We start from the raw sequence: 11508 nt of genomic DNA, 5'->3' as shown, positions 1-11508 counted from the left end.
AAGCAAAACCTTAATATGCTACAGAGACACGAAGGTACTGAATACAAACTTTCACAGATAATTTACTGAGAATGAGAAACTTTTAAGAGTTATGGCTAGTAATTCAACCAGGTGTTACATTTACCCTACTATGACTTTGCCCATGTGATAAATGTAATGCATGGAGGAATTTCTAACCATTAAAAATTAATTAGTCCACAATTGTTCAGTAGGTAAATGTGTTGAACTATACGGGCAATGAAACTTCTGGGTTTGATCCCTCATCTGTTTGTCAATCTTAGCTTGTGTTGGGCACTGTAAATAGTCTTAGCATTGCTGGATTAGGAAGGGAAGGTAAAAAAAAGCAGTCTGTGTTCCCGATTTTAATTTCCATTTAATGAGCTCTATCCCCTCAAAGCAATCAAGAAAAACTCCAGAACATCTATCTAACTTTCCAGTGTACAATATTCATCCTTGATCAATTGTCTTCCACGCATGGTGTTTTCACATTCCAGCTGCACAGGAACCATTTATGGATTATTTGGTTCTCTCTATCAGTACTTCCACTTATAACCTTTAATCTTATTTCTAACTCGGTATTTATCCTGCATTTTTGAAGAAATTGATCAATTAAGCAACAACTGACTTTGTTAAAAGTTTATTTCTGATTTTCAGTACTTTGTGGGAGAAAGAATTCTCAACTCTGGACCTTGCTTGAGGCTTGTTAATTTTGTATACCTTTTCTAGTTCTGTACTCACAGTCCAATTAAATAACCTACCTATATCTACATTATCTACGCCTCTCAGAATTTTAAAGATCAGGATCATGTTGTACTAGCAATGAGTACCAGATGGCCCAATAAAATTGCTCCATAAACCAAACAACATAGATCAATTTATCAATTTAAATGCAAATATTAATTCAAAACATTCTACAATATGCAGTCTCATTGAATGCTCAATTACAAAACCAAGCCAGATTAGGAATTTCCTGAGGAAGAAATTGATACCAAATTTCATAACTTTTTTCATCAAGTGATTGGTATGTACTTACAATACAAGCCACTACTTGTAATCACAACACACCAAATGTGTAACACATTTTGCCTACAAATCAAAACCCTTAAACTAAAGCACACATAATCATACATACACACATAATGGAGATAACAATATGAAGATATTGCTTTCCAATTATGGAAAAAAGAGAAGATCTAATTCCATGAACAAACTTATGAAATATCCAACAGATAAATATCAATGAGAGAATGAAAGACCATGGCGCACGTAAAATATCATATGCGGGCTGTGAAGTTGTTAACAGATAAAATAAAACCACAGATGTAGATCACATTTAATCAACTTGCATGTGTCTGTACATCAAAATTTTACATGGCCTGGTGTGATGCTAAGCCGTATGAACCAGAAAGGTCCCTGGTCTTTGCTGAATTAACTGATCTCAGCTGGGGCAGTGATGGGGACCCTAGATTTGAGGAATGTCCACTTGGCTGAGGTGCTGAAGCACTGTTGGTGCCAAAGAACAATCACACAGTGTGAGTCAGTCTCAAAAACAGGGGGAGAATTAAAATAAAACACAAACAAAGCTCATTTTCAATAACAGAAAGCGCATAACCTGAAAAGACAAACATGCCATTAGTTGGTAGACTACGGAAGGAAAAATAAGTAATTGAGGAACTGACTTTGCATAGTACATTGGTGTGTTGTGATTACAAGCAGTGGCTTGTTTTGTCTGGTGTTCAGTGCAATCAAGGAATATCTTAAGACCAAATGATAACTAAAGCAAATCTTGATACAGCAAAACAATTTAAATTAATGAAATCAGTGATTGTTTTAAACAAAGAGTGCTCCACTTTTAACCAAAATTGACTAGCATTGTGAATTGCAGAATCCCAACATCCAACTGTAGGCAATAGCTTTTTCCCCAGTGGACTGATGTGTGGCAAATTACAAGAGTAATAGGCCAGAATTTGCTGTCAAAATAACGTTGAGGCCAACGACGATCGCTATTATTTATGTGCAAATGGCACAGCAACTTCAGGCGAGGGGCAGATACCCGGTTAAACATGAATATCTAAAAGTTGCTATCTGAAATGTGCCACTCCATCATTACCTTTGCGAAAACGGCATCTCACTGTCTGCCTCACCATTGAAATGTATTGAACGGCGTGAAGTTGCTGTATTTGTGCGGAAGATAAGAGCTAATCTTGCCACAGAAAGTTAAGTCTTGTCCATTCCAGTCTAAGTACCCTTTTAATGACCATGCTAAGTGTTAATGACTGCCAATCAACCTTTCTGGCACTGAAAATTAACTATTACAAGTGTGGAGTCTCATTCCTTCAGGTTTTAATTGTTGTTGGAGATTTTTAAAATATCAAAATTAAAATTTTAATTTTTTTTACTTTTCCTTTCTGTCTCTTTTTTTCCTCTCTCTCTTAATCCAATCTTTCTTTCCCTCTCTTTATTTCTCTTTCTTTACCTGTTTTGACATTGAATTCACCCACTCTAATTTACACTTCCTTCTCAGTCCTTACGCTGTTTATTTCACAATCCTTCAATCTGATTGATTAAGGAGATACACAGTTGCTTGCCCTGTTCACTCAGGTCCCAGATGTCCGGTTTCCCTCGCTGTGACATTATCAGTTCGCACTTTCAGCAACTTGCCACACAAAAAATTTTGAAACCTAAACGTGCAAGGGCAAGTCTAACTAACAGCAGACACCGTTAGAGGCCCTGCCACAACAAATTCTGGCCCAATACATTTTATTTTAAAAAGTAGCAAACGTTGCTACAATTGCATCTCCCAAAGTAGATATTCTAAACAGTGGGGCAGCAACACTAGACTGCTGTGCATAGGGACAAGAGGCTGACCTTGTCCAATAATGTGAGGTTAGCTCATTTAAATATTTTGCCAGTGCTTAGCAGACATTGCAGCATTTCAGTGTTACACACTGCATTGTCTTGCCATATGAAGCAACGTTTCAAGGGGTGCCCTACTGCAAGCATTGTAAAGTACGTTTTTCTTCTGCACCTCTAGGTGCTCAAGAATAGGACATTGCCATAGTCAAGCCTCATTGGAGAACCTTACAGCATCCTGTATCATTCACTCCTACAGTGGAAATCACCATGGGGGCAGGGGGTCTGTTAGTGAGTTGCAGGAAGGAGCAGTTGGTGAAGTACAGAGCACAAATACGGAGAAGCAAGTGCAGGTGCAATTGCAGAAGGTGCAACCCGATGGCGAAAGGGCTGGCTCCAGGGTTTCTTCAACCACTAGACCCAGGGATTGGGACCAGTACTTTGAGAATATTCCACTCAGTCTGTACAGTTTGGGGCATCCTTGGTGAAGTCCACAACTTATGTTCAGTAGCGTTGCATGACTGCCTGACTGAGCTACAGGCCACCATGGACAATGTGGCCACTCCAAGGCACTCTGCAGTAGAGCACCCACTGTTGAAGTCATAAATACATGCATAGCTACCATGACAAATGCTATGACTAGACTACACAGACCTTGGGCTCCTATTTACAACCGTGTCTGCATTCACCATGTTGGAGAATCAACTTGAGACGGCCAACACACAGAGCTTCAATAACCTCATCGCTATACAGCGGTTTGTTCTCAAACAGATCTGTAGCTATGCTGAGGGAGGTGTCCTTTAAGGTGAAGCCATATCCGAACTTCCCTGCAACTTCACTCAAATGGCACAAGATATGTCCCCAAACATATAGGCCCAGGCAGTCACCACATCACTCATTGTTCAGTCAATATCCTACCAAAGTTACGGCAGGAAACCAAGAGAACCCCCATGGGATTTCCAGGCCTAGGCTTTACACTGGGCATTTACGATCCTTCAGGCAATGTCACAGCCACTCAATCATCCTTGAAGTCTAGAAACTGGGCAGGCCATTCTAACACGTCAATCCATTGATTGTTTAGAAAGTCTTTTACAAACAAGATTATTTTGGTCAATGTAAGCTGAAATGTGAACCACCTTTCCATATAACCTTTCCAGGTTGCGGTAGGATCAGAAGTTTCTATTGATTGTCTCTGTTACTATGTCCATAATACTAGCAATGATATGCCTAACACCATTCAAAATGCAGCATCAGTGGGTAAATAGCCTGTTCTTGATTTCAGAGCTAAAGAAAACACATTGGTCACAATCACATACATATCAGAGGATAGCAGGTTATTTTCAAATTAATCCAACCATCCAAGGATGCATCAGCTTAAAACCATGAACTTTCACATATGATTTTGCAAATGCCTGCTTTTTCCTATGGTGTCCACCAGGCAGTGCTTTCTATAAGCCACCCAACTGGTACAGATGACTTTAACTGACTGTATGAAAACTGTCAGTTATTTCATCGTCCCAAAATTACTCATGAGACTGGGTGCTTCTTCTTGACCACATGATGTAGAGTTCATTTGGTAACTATAAGAGTTTTTCCAGGCTACAGAAACAGGAGTCGAATGTGGTAACACCTCTCCGCTGCTAGATTATGTCATTTGTGGAGAATTTTGTCAGATCAAGTCAAAAGGCTATTGCATAGTAACACTCAACTGGGCTTAATTAAGTCACATTGATTCAGAAAGGAGATGATTTTGGAAATCATGTGACACTGAGGAATGATTTATTGCACTATTACACATTTCTAACAAGCATTCTAGAATATTCTACAAGTGTGTAAAATTATTACATCTAAAAGGTTAAGTATTGTCACAATAGATTCTACGTCTGAAATATTAAGATGGCTAACTAACACTGTCCAAATACTTTTATCAGTAACCGAGTTACATCGAAACTACAGCAGAGAAACAGGCCATTCGGCCTAACTGGTCTATGCCGGCATTTATGCTCCACACGAGCCTCCACCCTCCCTACTTCATCTAACGCTATCAGTATATCTTTCTATTCCTTTCTCCCCCATGTGCTCATCTAGCTTCCCCTTAAATGTATCGATGCTATTTGCCTCAACCAGTCCTTGATGTAGCGTGTTCCACCTTCTCACCAATCTTTGGGTAAAGAAGTTTCTCCTGAATTACCTATTGGATTTATTAGTGACTATTTCATGTTTATGACCTCTAGTTTTGGACTCCTCCACAAGTGGAAACATTTTCTCTACGTCTACCCTATCAAACCCCTTCATTATCTTAAAGACCTCTATCAGGTCACCCTTTTCTAGAGAAAAGATCCTCAGCATGTTCAGCCTTTCCTGATGAGTATATCCTCTCAGTTCTGGTATCATCCTTGTGAATCTTTTTTGCACCCTCTCCAATGTCTCTATATCCTTTCTACATTATGGGGACCAGAACTGTGCACAGTACTCCAAGTGTGGTCTAACCAAGGTTCTATACAAGTTTAACATAACTTCTCTGCTTTTCAATTCTATTCCTCTAGAAATGAACCCCAGTGCTTGATTTGTCTTTTTTTATGGCCTTATTAGCCTGCCTCACTACTTTTAGTGATTTGTGTATCTGCACCCCTAGATCCCTTTGCTCCTCTATCCCATTCAAACTCTTATTATTCAAGCAGTATATGGCCTCCTTATTCTTCCTATCAAAATGTACCACCTCATACTTATCTATATTATAATTCATTTTCCAATTACACGCCCATTTTGCAAATTTATTAATGTCCTCTTGCATTTTGGCGCATTCCTTCTTTGTATTAACTAGACCTCCCAATTTGGTGTTGTCCGCAAATTTGAAAAATGCACTTCCAACTCCCAAATCCAAATCATTAATGTAAATTGTGAACAACAGTGGTCCCAGCACTGATCTCTGTGGAATGCCTCTTCCCACTTTTTGCCAGTCTGAGTAGCTACTCTTAACCCCTACTCTCTGTTTTCTGTTTTCTGTTTTGTAGCCAACTTGCTATTCATTCTGCTACCTGTCCCCTGACTCCACATGCTCTGACCTTAGTCATGAGTCTACAATGCGGTACCTTATCGAAGGCCTTTTGAAAATCCAAATATATTACATCTACTACATTAATCTTGTCCACTCTTTCTGTTACTTCGTCAAAGAATTCAATAATGTTGGTCAGGCATGACCTTCCCTTCTAAATCCGTGTTGACTATTCTTTATTATATTTTCATTTTCTGGATGTTTTTCTACTGTATCTTTGAGTAAAGATTCCATTATCTTTCCTACCACCAACATTGAGCTAATTGGTCTATAGTTCCCTGGACTTGTTCTATCTCCCTTTTTAAATACGGGAATAACATTAGCTGTCCGCCAGACCTCTGGTACTATTCCCTTTTTCTAATGAATTCTTATATATATGTAATAGTGCCTCTGCTATCTCCTCCCTAACTTCTTTTAATATTTGTGGATGCAATCCATCCGGACCTGGGGTTTTATCTTGTCTAAGTTTGATTAGTTTATCAAATATCTCCCCCCTTTCTATCTTAAATGTTTTTATATCTTTTTTGATCTCTTCTTCTAATGTCATGTCCACCTTGTTAGTCTCCCTGGTAAATACTGAGGCGAAGTAGCTATTCAAAATTTCTGCCATTTTGTTGTCATTATCCGTGAGTTTATTTTGTGCATCCCTCAGTGGCCCAATCCCTATCCTGATTTTTCTTTTATTATTTATGTGTCTGTAGAATACTTCACTATTTCTGAACTGTTTTTTTGAATTCTTTTCTGACCTTTTCATATTCCCTTTCGTTATCCTCTCCTTTATTGTCTATGTACTTGGAATTTAGTTTTTTTTCGTTAGTTTCACTTTTACCCTATCTCTTTATTCATCCTTGGTGTTTCATTATTGGCTACTTTGTTCTTGTTTTTTTAGAGGAATACATTTCTCCTGAACTCCACTGATCACTGTTTTAAATATTTCCCACTGCTGTTCTAGCTCTCTGTCTGTCAATTTTTTTTTCCAGTTTACCTGCCCGAGTTCCATTCTCATCCTCTCAAAATTAACTTTTTTCCAATCTATTACTTAGGTCTTTGTCTTACTTATGTCTTTCTCAATCATTATTTTAATCCTTATTATATTATGATTGCTATTGCCTAGATGTTCTTCTATGCTTACTTCTCTTATCTGCTGTGGTTCATTTTCCATGACTAGATCCAGCAGTGATTCCTTCCGATTGAGTTTCTGGGTAAGAAAGGAGTCATGTGCACACTGTAAAAACTCCATTCTCTTTTCCCCTTCCCCTACCTCTTCTTGCCAGTTTATTTGGGGGTAGTTGAAATCTCCCATGATTATTATTCGATATTTTTTACTCATTTCATAGATTTGCCTTCCTATTTCAACCTCCACTTCCCTTCCACCATTAGGTGGTCTGTAGAATATACCTATTAACATGATCGATCCCTTCTTAACCTTTGTCTCAATCCAATATGGATTCTGTTTCTATCTTAATGTTACCTTTGTCCCTTTTTTCTATTGCCATTATGTTGTCCCTAATTAGTACAGGTACCCCCCACCCCACCCCACCCCACTCCACCCCACTCCACCCCACCTTCTTCCTTCCATATCCTTCCTAAATATGTTATATCCAGCAATATTTAACTGCCAGTCATGTTCTTTACGTAGCCATGTTTCAGTTATCCCTACCACATCTGGTTCTTCGCTATGAATTATTGCCTCCAGTTCACCCGTTTTGTTTTGGATGCTGTCCACTATCCCACTCTTACAACCAACCAAATTCAAAAAGCTGTCTGTGTGGCATATGTTTGAGCTCTTGAAGAAGACCTCACTAAAGACTGACATCAAACCGGTTTGTTTCCAGCTTACCTTTCTGCAAGTTCCACAATTTTCCCTCGTAGGATGAACTCCCTTTCCTCCTGTGATCCAGCGCCGTGTCATGTTCCTCTTGTGGGATGTGGGAATTCAGGGCTCCTTCCTGTATCCCTGATTCCTTCACCTGCGGGAAGTGTGTCCAGCTGCAGCTATTGTTTGACCGCTTGACGGCTCTGGAGCTGCGGATGGACTCACTTTGGAGCATCCGCGATGCTGAGAAAGTCGTGGATAGCACGTTCAGTGAGTTGGTCACACCGCAGATAAAAATTACTGAGGGAGATAGTGAATGGGTGACCAACAGACAGAGGAAGAGTAGGAAGGCAGTGCAGGGGTCCCCTGCGGTCATCTCCCTCCAAAACAGGTATACCGTTTTGGATACTGTTGGCGGAGATGGCTCACCAGGGGAAGGTGGCAGTGGCCAGGTTCATGGCACCGTGGCTGGCTCTGCTGCACAGGAGGGCAGGAAAAAGAGTGGCAGAGCTATAGTGATAGGGGACTCGATTGTAAGGGGAATAGACAGGCGTTTCTGCGGACGCAACCGAGACTCCAGGATGGTATGTTGCCTCCCTGGTGCAAGGGTCAAGGATGTCTCGGAGCGGCTGCAGGACATTCTGGAGGGGGAGGGTGAACAGCCAGTTGTCGTGGTGCATATAGGCACCAACGATATAGGTAAAAAACAGGATGAGGTCCTACAAGCTGAATTTAGGGAGTTAGGAGTTAAACTAAAGAGTAGGACCTCAAAGGTAGTAATCTCAGGATTGCTACCAGTGCCACGGGCTAGTCAGAGTAGGAATGACAGGATAGCTAAGATGAATACGTGGCTTGAGAGATGGTGCAAGAGGGAGGGATTCAAATTCCTGGGCCATTGGAACCGGTTCTGGGGGAGGTGGGACCAGTACAAATTGGACGGTCTGCATCTGGGCAGGACTGGAACCAATGTCCTAGGGGGAGTGTTTGCTAGTGCTGTTGGGGAGGGTTTAAACTAATGTGGCAGGGGGATGGGAACCGATGCAGGAAGTCAGTGGGAAATAAAGTGGTGACAGAAACAAAAGGCAGTAAGGGAGAGTGTACAGAACATGACCGGACAGATGGTCTGAGAAAGCAGGGCAAAGACCAAGGGAAGACTAGATTAAACTGCATTTATTTCAATGCAAGAAGTCTGATGGGCAAGGCAGATGAACTCAGGGCATGGATGGGTACATGGGACTGGGATGTTATAGCTATTACTGAAACATGGCTAAGGGAGGGGCAGGACTGGCAGCTCAATGTTCCAGGGTACAGATGCTATAGGAAAGATAGAGCAGGAGGTAAGAGAGGAGGGGGAGTTGCGTTCTTGATTAGGGAGAACATCATGGCAGTAGTGAGAGGGGATATATCCGAGGGTTCGCCCACTGAGTCCATATGGGTAGAACTGAAAAATAAGAAGGGAGAGATCACTTTGATAGGATTGTACTACAGACCCCCAAATAGTCAACGGGAAATTGAGGAGCAAATATGTAAGGAGATTACAGACAGCTGCAAGAAAAATAGGGTGGTAATAGTAGGGGACTTTAACTTTCCCAACATTGACTGGGACAGCCATAGCATTAGGGGCTTGGATGGAGAGAAATTTGTTGAGTGTATTCAGGAGGAATTTCTCATTCAGTATGTGGATGGCCCGACTAGAGAGGGGGCAAAACTTGACCTCCTCTTGGGAAATAAGGAAGGGCAGGTGACAGAAGTGTTAGTGAGGGATCACTTTGGGACCAGTGATCATAATTCCATTAGTTTTAAGATAGCTATGGAGAAGGATAGGTCTGGCCCAAAAGTTAAAATTCTAAATTGGGGAAAGGCCAATTTTGATGGTATTAGACAGGAACTTTCAGAAGTTGATTGGGAGAGTCTGTTGGCAGGCAAAGGGACGTCTGGTAAGTGGGAGGCTTTCAAAAGTGTGTTAACCAGGGTTCAGGGTAAGCACATTCCTTATAAAGTGAAGGGCAAGGCTGGTAGAAGTAGGGAACCTTGGATGACTCGGGAGATTGAGGCACTAGTCAAAAATAAGAAGGAGGCATATGACATGCATAGGCAGCTGGGATCAAGTGGATCCCTTGAAGAGTATAGAGATTGCCGGAGTAGAGTTAAGAGAGAAATCAGGAGGGCAAAAAGGGGATATGAGATTGCTTTGGCAGATCAGGCAAAGGTGAATCCAAAGAGCTTCTACAAATACATAAAGGGCAAAAGGGTAACTAGGGAGAGAGTAGGGCCTCTTAAGGATCAACAAGGTCATCTATGTGCGGAACCACAAGAGATGGGTGAGATCCTGAATGAATATTTCACATCGGTATTTACGGTTGAGAAAGGCATGGATGTTAGGGAACTTGGGGAAATAAATAGTGATGTCTTGAGGAGTGTACATATTACAGAGAGGGAGGTGCTGGAAGTCTTAACGCGCATCAAGGTAGATAAATCTCCGGGACCTGATGAAATGTATCCCAGGACGTTATGGGAGGTAAGGGAGGAAATTGCGGGTCCCCTAGCAGAGATATTTGAATCATCCACCGCTACAGGTGAGGTGCCTGAAGATTGGAGGGTAGCAAATGTTGTGCCTTTGTTTAAGAAGGGCGGCAGGGAAAAGCCTGGGAACTACAGACCAGTGAGCCTGACATCTGTAGTGGGTAAGTTGTTAGAGGGTATTCTGAGGGACAGAATCTACAGGCATTTGGAGAGGCAGGGACTAATTAGGAACAGTCAGCATGGTTTTGTGAGAGGAAAATCATGTCTCACGAATTTGATTGAGTTTTTTGAAGGGGTAACCAAGAAGATAGATGAGGGCTGTGCAGTAGACGTGGTCTACATGGACTTCAGCAAAGCATTTGACAAGGTACCGCATGGTAGGTTGTTACATAAGGTTAAATCTCATGGGATCCAAGGTGAGGTAGCCAATTGGATACAAAATTGGCTTGACGACAGAAGACAGAGGGTGGTTGTCGAGGGTTGTTTTTCAAACTGGATGCCTGTGTCCAGCGGTGTGCCTCAGGGATCGGTGCTGGGTCCGCTGTTATTTGTTATTTATATTAATGATTTGGATGAGAATTTAGGAGGCATGGTTAGTAAGTTTGCAGATGACACCAAGATTGGTGGCATTGTGGACAGTGAAGAAGGTTATCTAGGATTGCAACGGGATCTTGATAAATTGGGCCAGTGGGCCGATGAATGGCAGATGGAGTTTAATTTAGATAAATGTGAGGTGATGCATTTTGGTAGATCGAATCGGGCCAGGACCTACTCCGTTAATGGTAGGGCGTTGGGGAGAGTTATAGAACAAAGAGATCTAGGAGTACAGATTCATAGCTCCTTGAAAGTGGAGTCACAGGTGGATAGGGTGGTGAAGAAGGCATTCAGCATGCTTGGTTTCATTGGTCAGAACATTGAATGCAGGAGTTGGGATGTCTTGTTGAAGTTGTACAGGGCATTGGTGAGGCCACACTTGGAGTACTGTGTACAGTTCTGGTCACCCTATTATAGAAAGGATATTATTAAACTAGAAAGAGTGCAGAAAAGATTTACTAGGATGCTACCGGGACTTGATGGTTTGACTTACAGGGAGAGGTTAGACAGACTGGGACTTTATTCCCTGGAGAGTAGGAGGTTAAGGGGTGATCTTATAGAAGTCTATAAAATAATGAGGGGCATAGATAAGGTCGATAGTCAAAATCTTTTCCCAAAGGTAGGGGAGTCTATAACGAGGGGGCACAGATTTAAGGTGAGAGGGGAG

The sequence above is a fragment of the Heptranchias perlo genome, chromosome 12 (assembly GCF_035084215.1).
Source record: "Heptranchias perlo isolate sHepPer1 chromosome 12, sHepPer1.hap1, whole genome shotgun sequence".
Lineage (NCBI taxonomy): Eukaryota > Metazoa > Chordata > Chondrichthyes > Hexanchiformes > Hexanchidae > Heptranchias > Heptranchias perlo.
Note: the sequence above shows the minus strand (reverse complement) of the source record.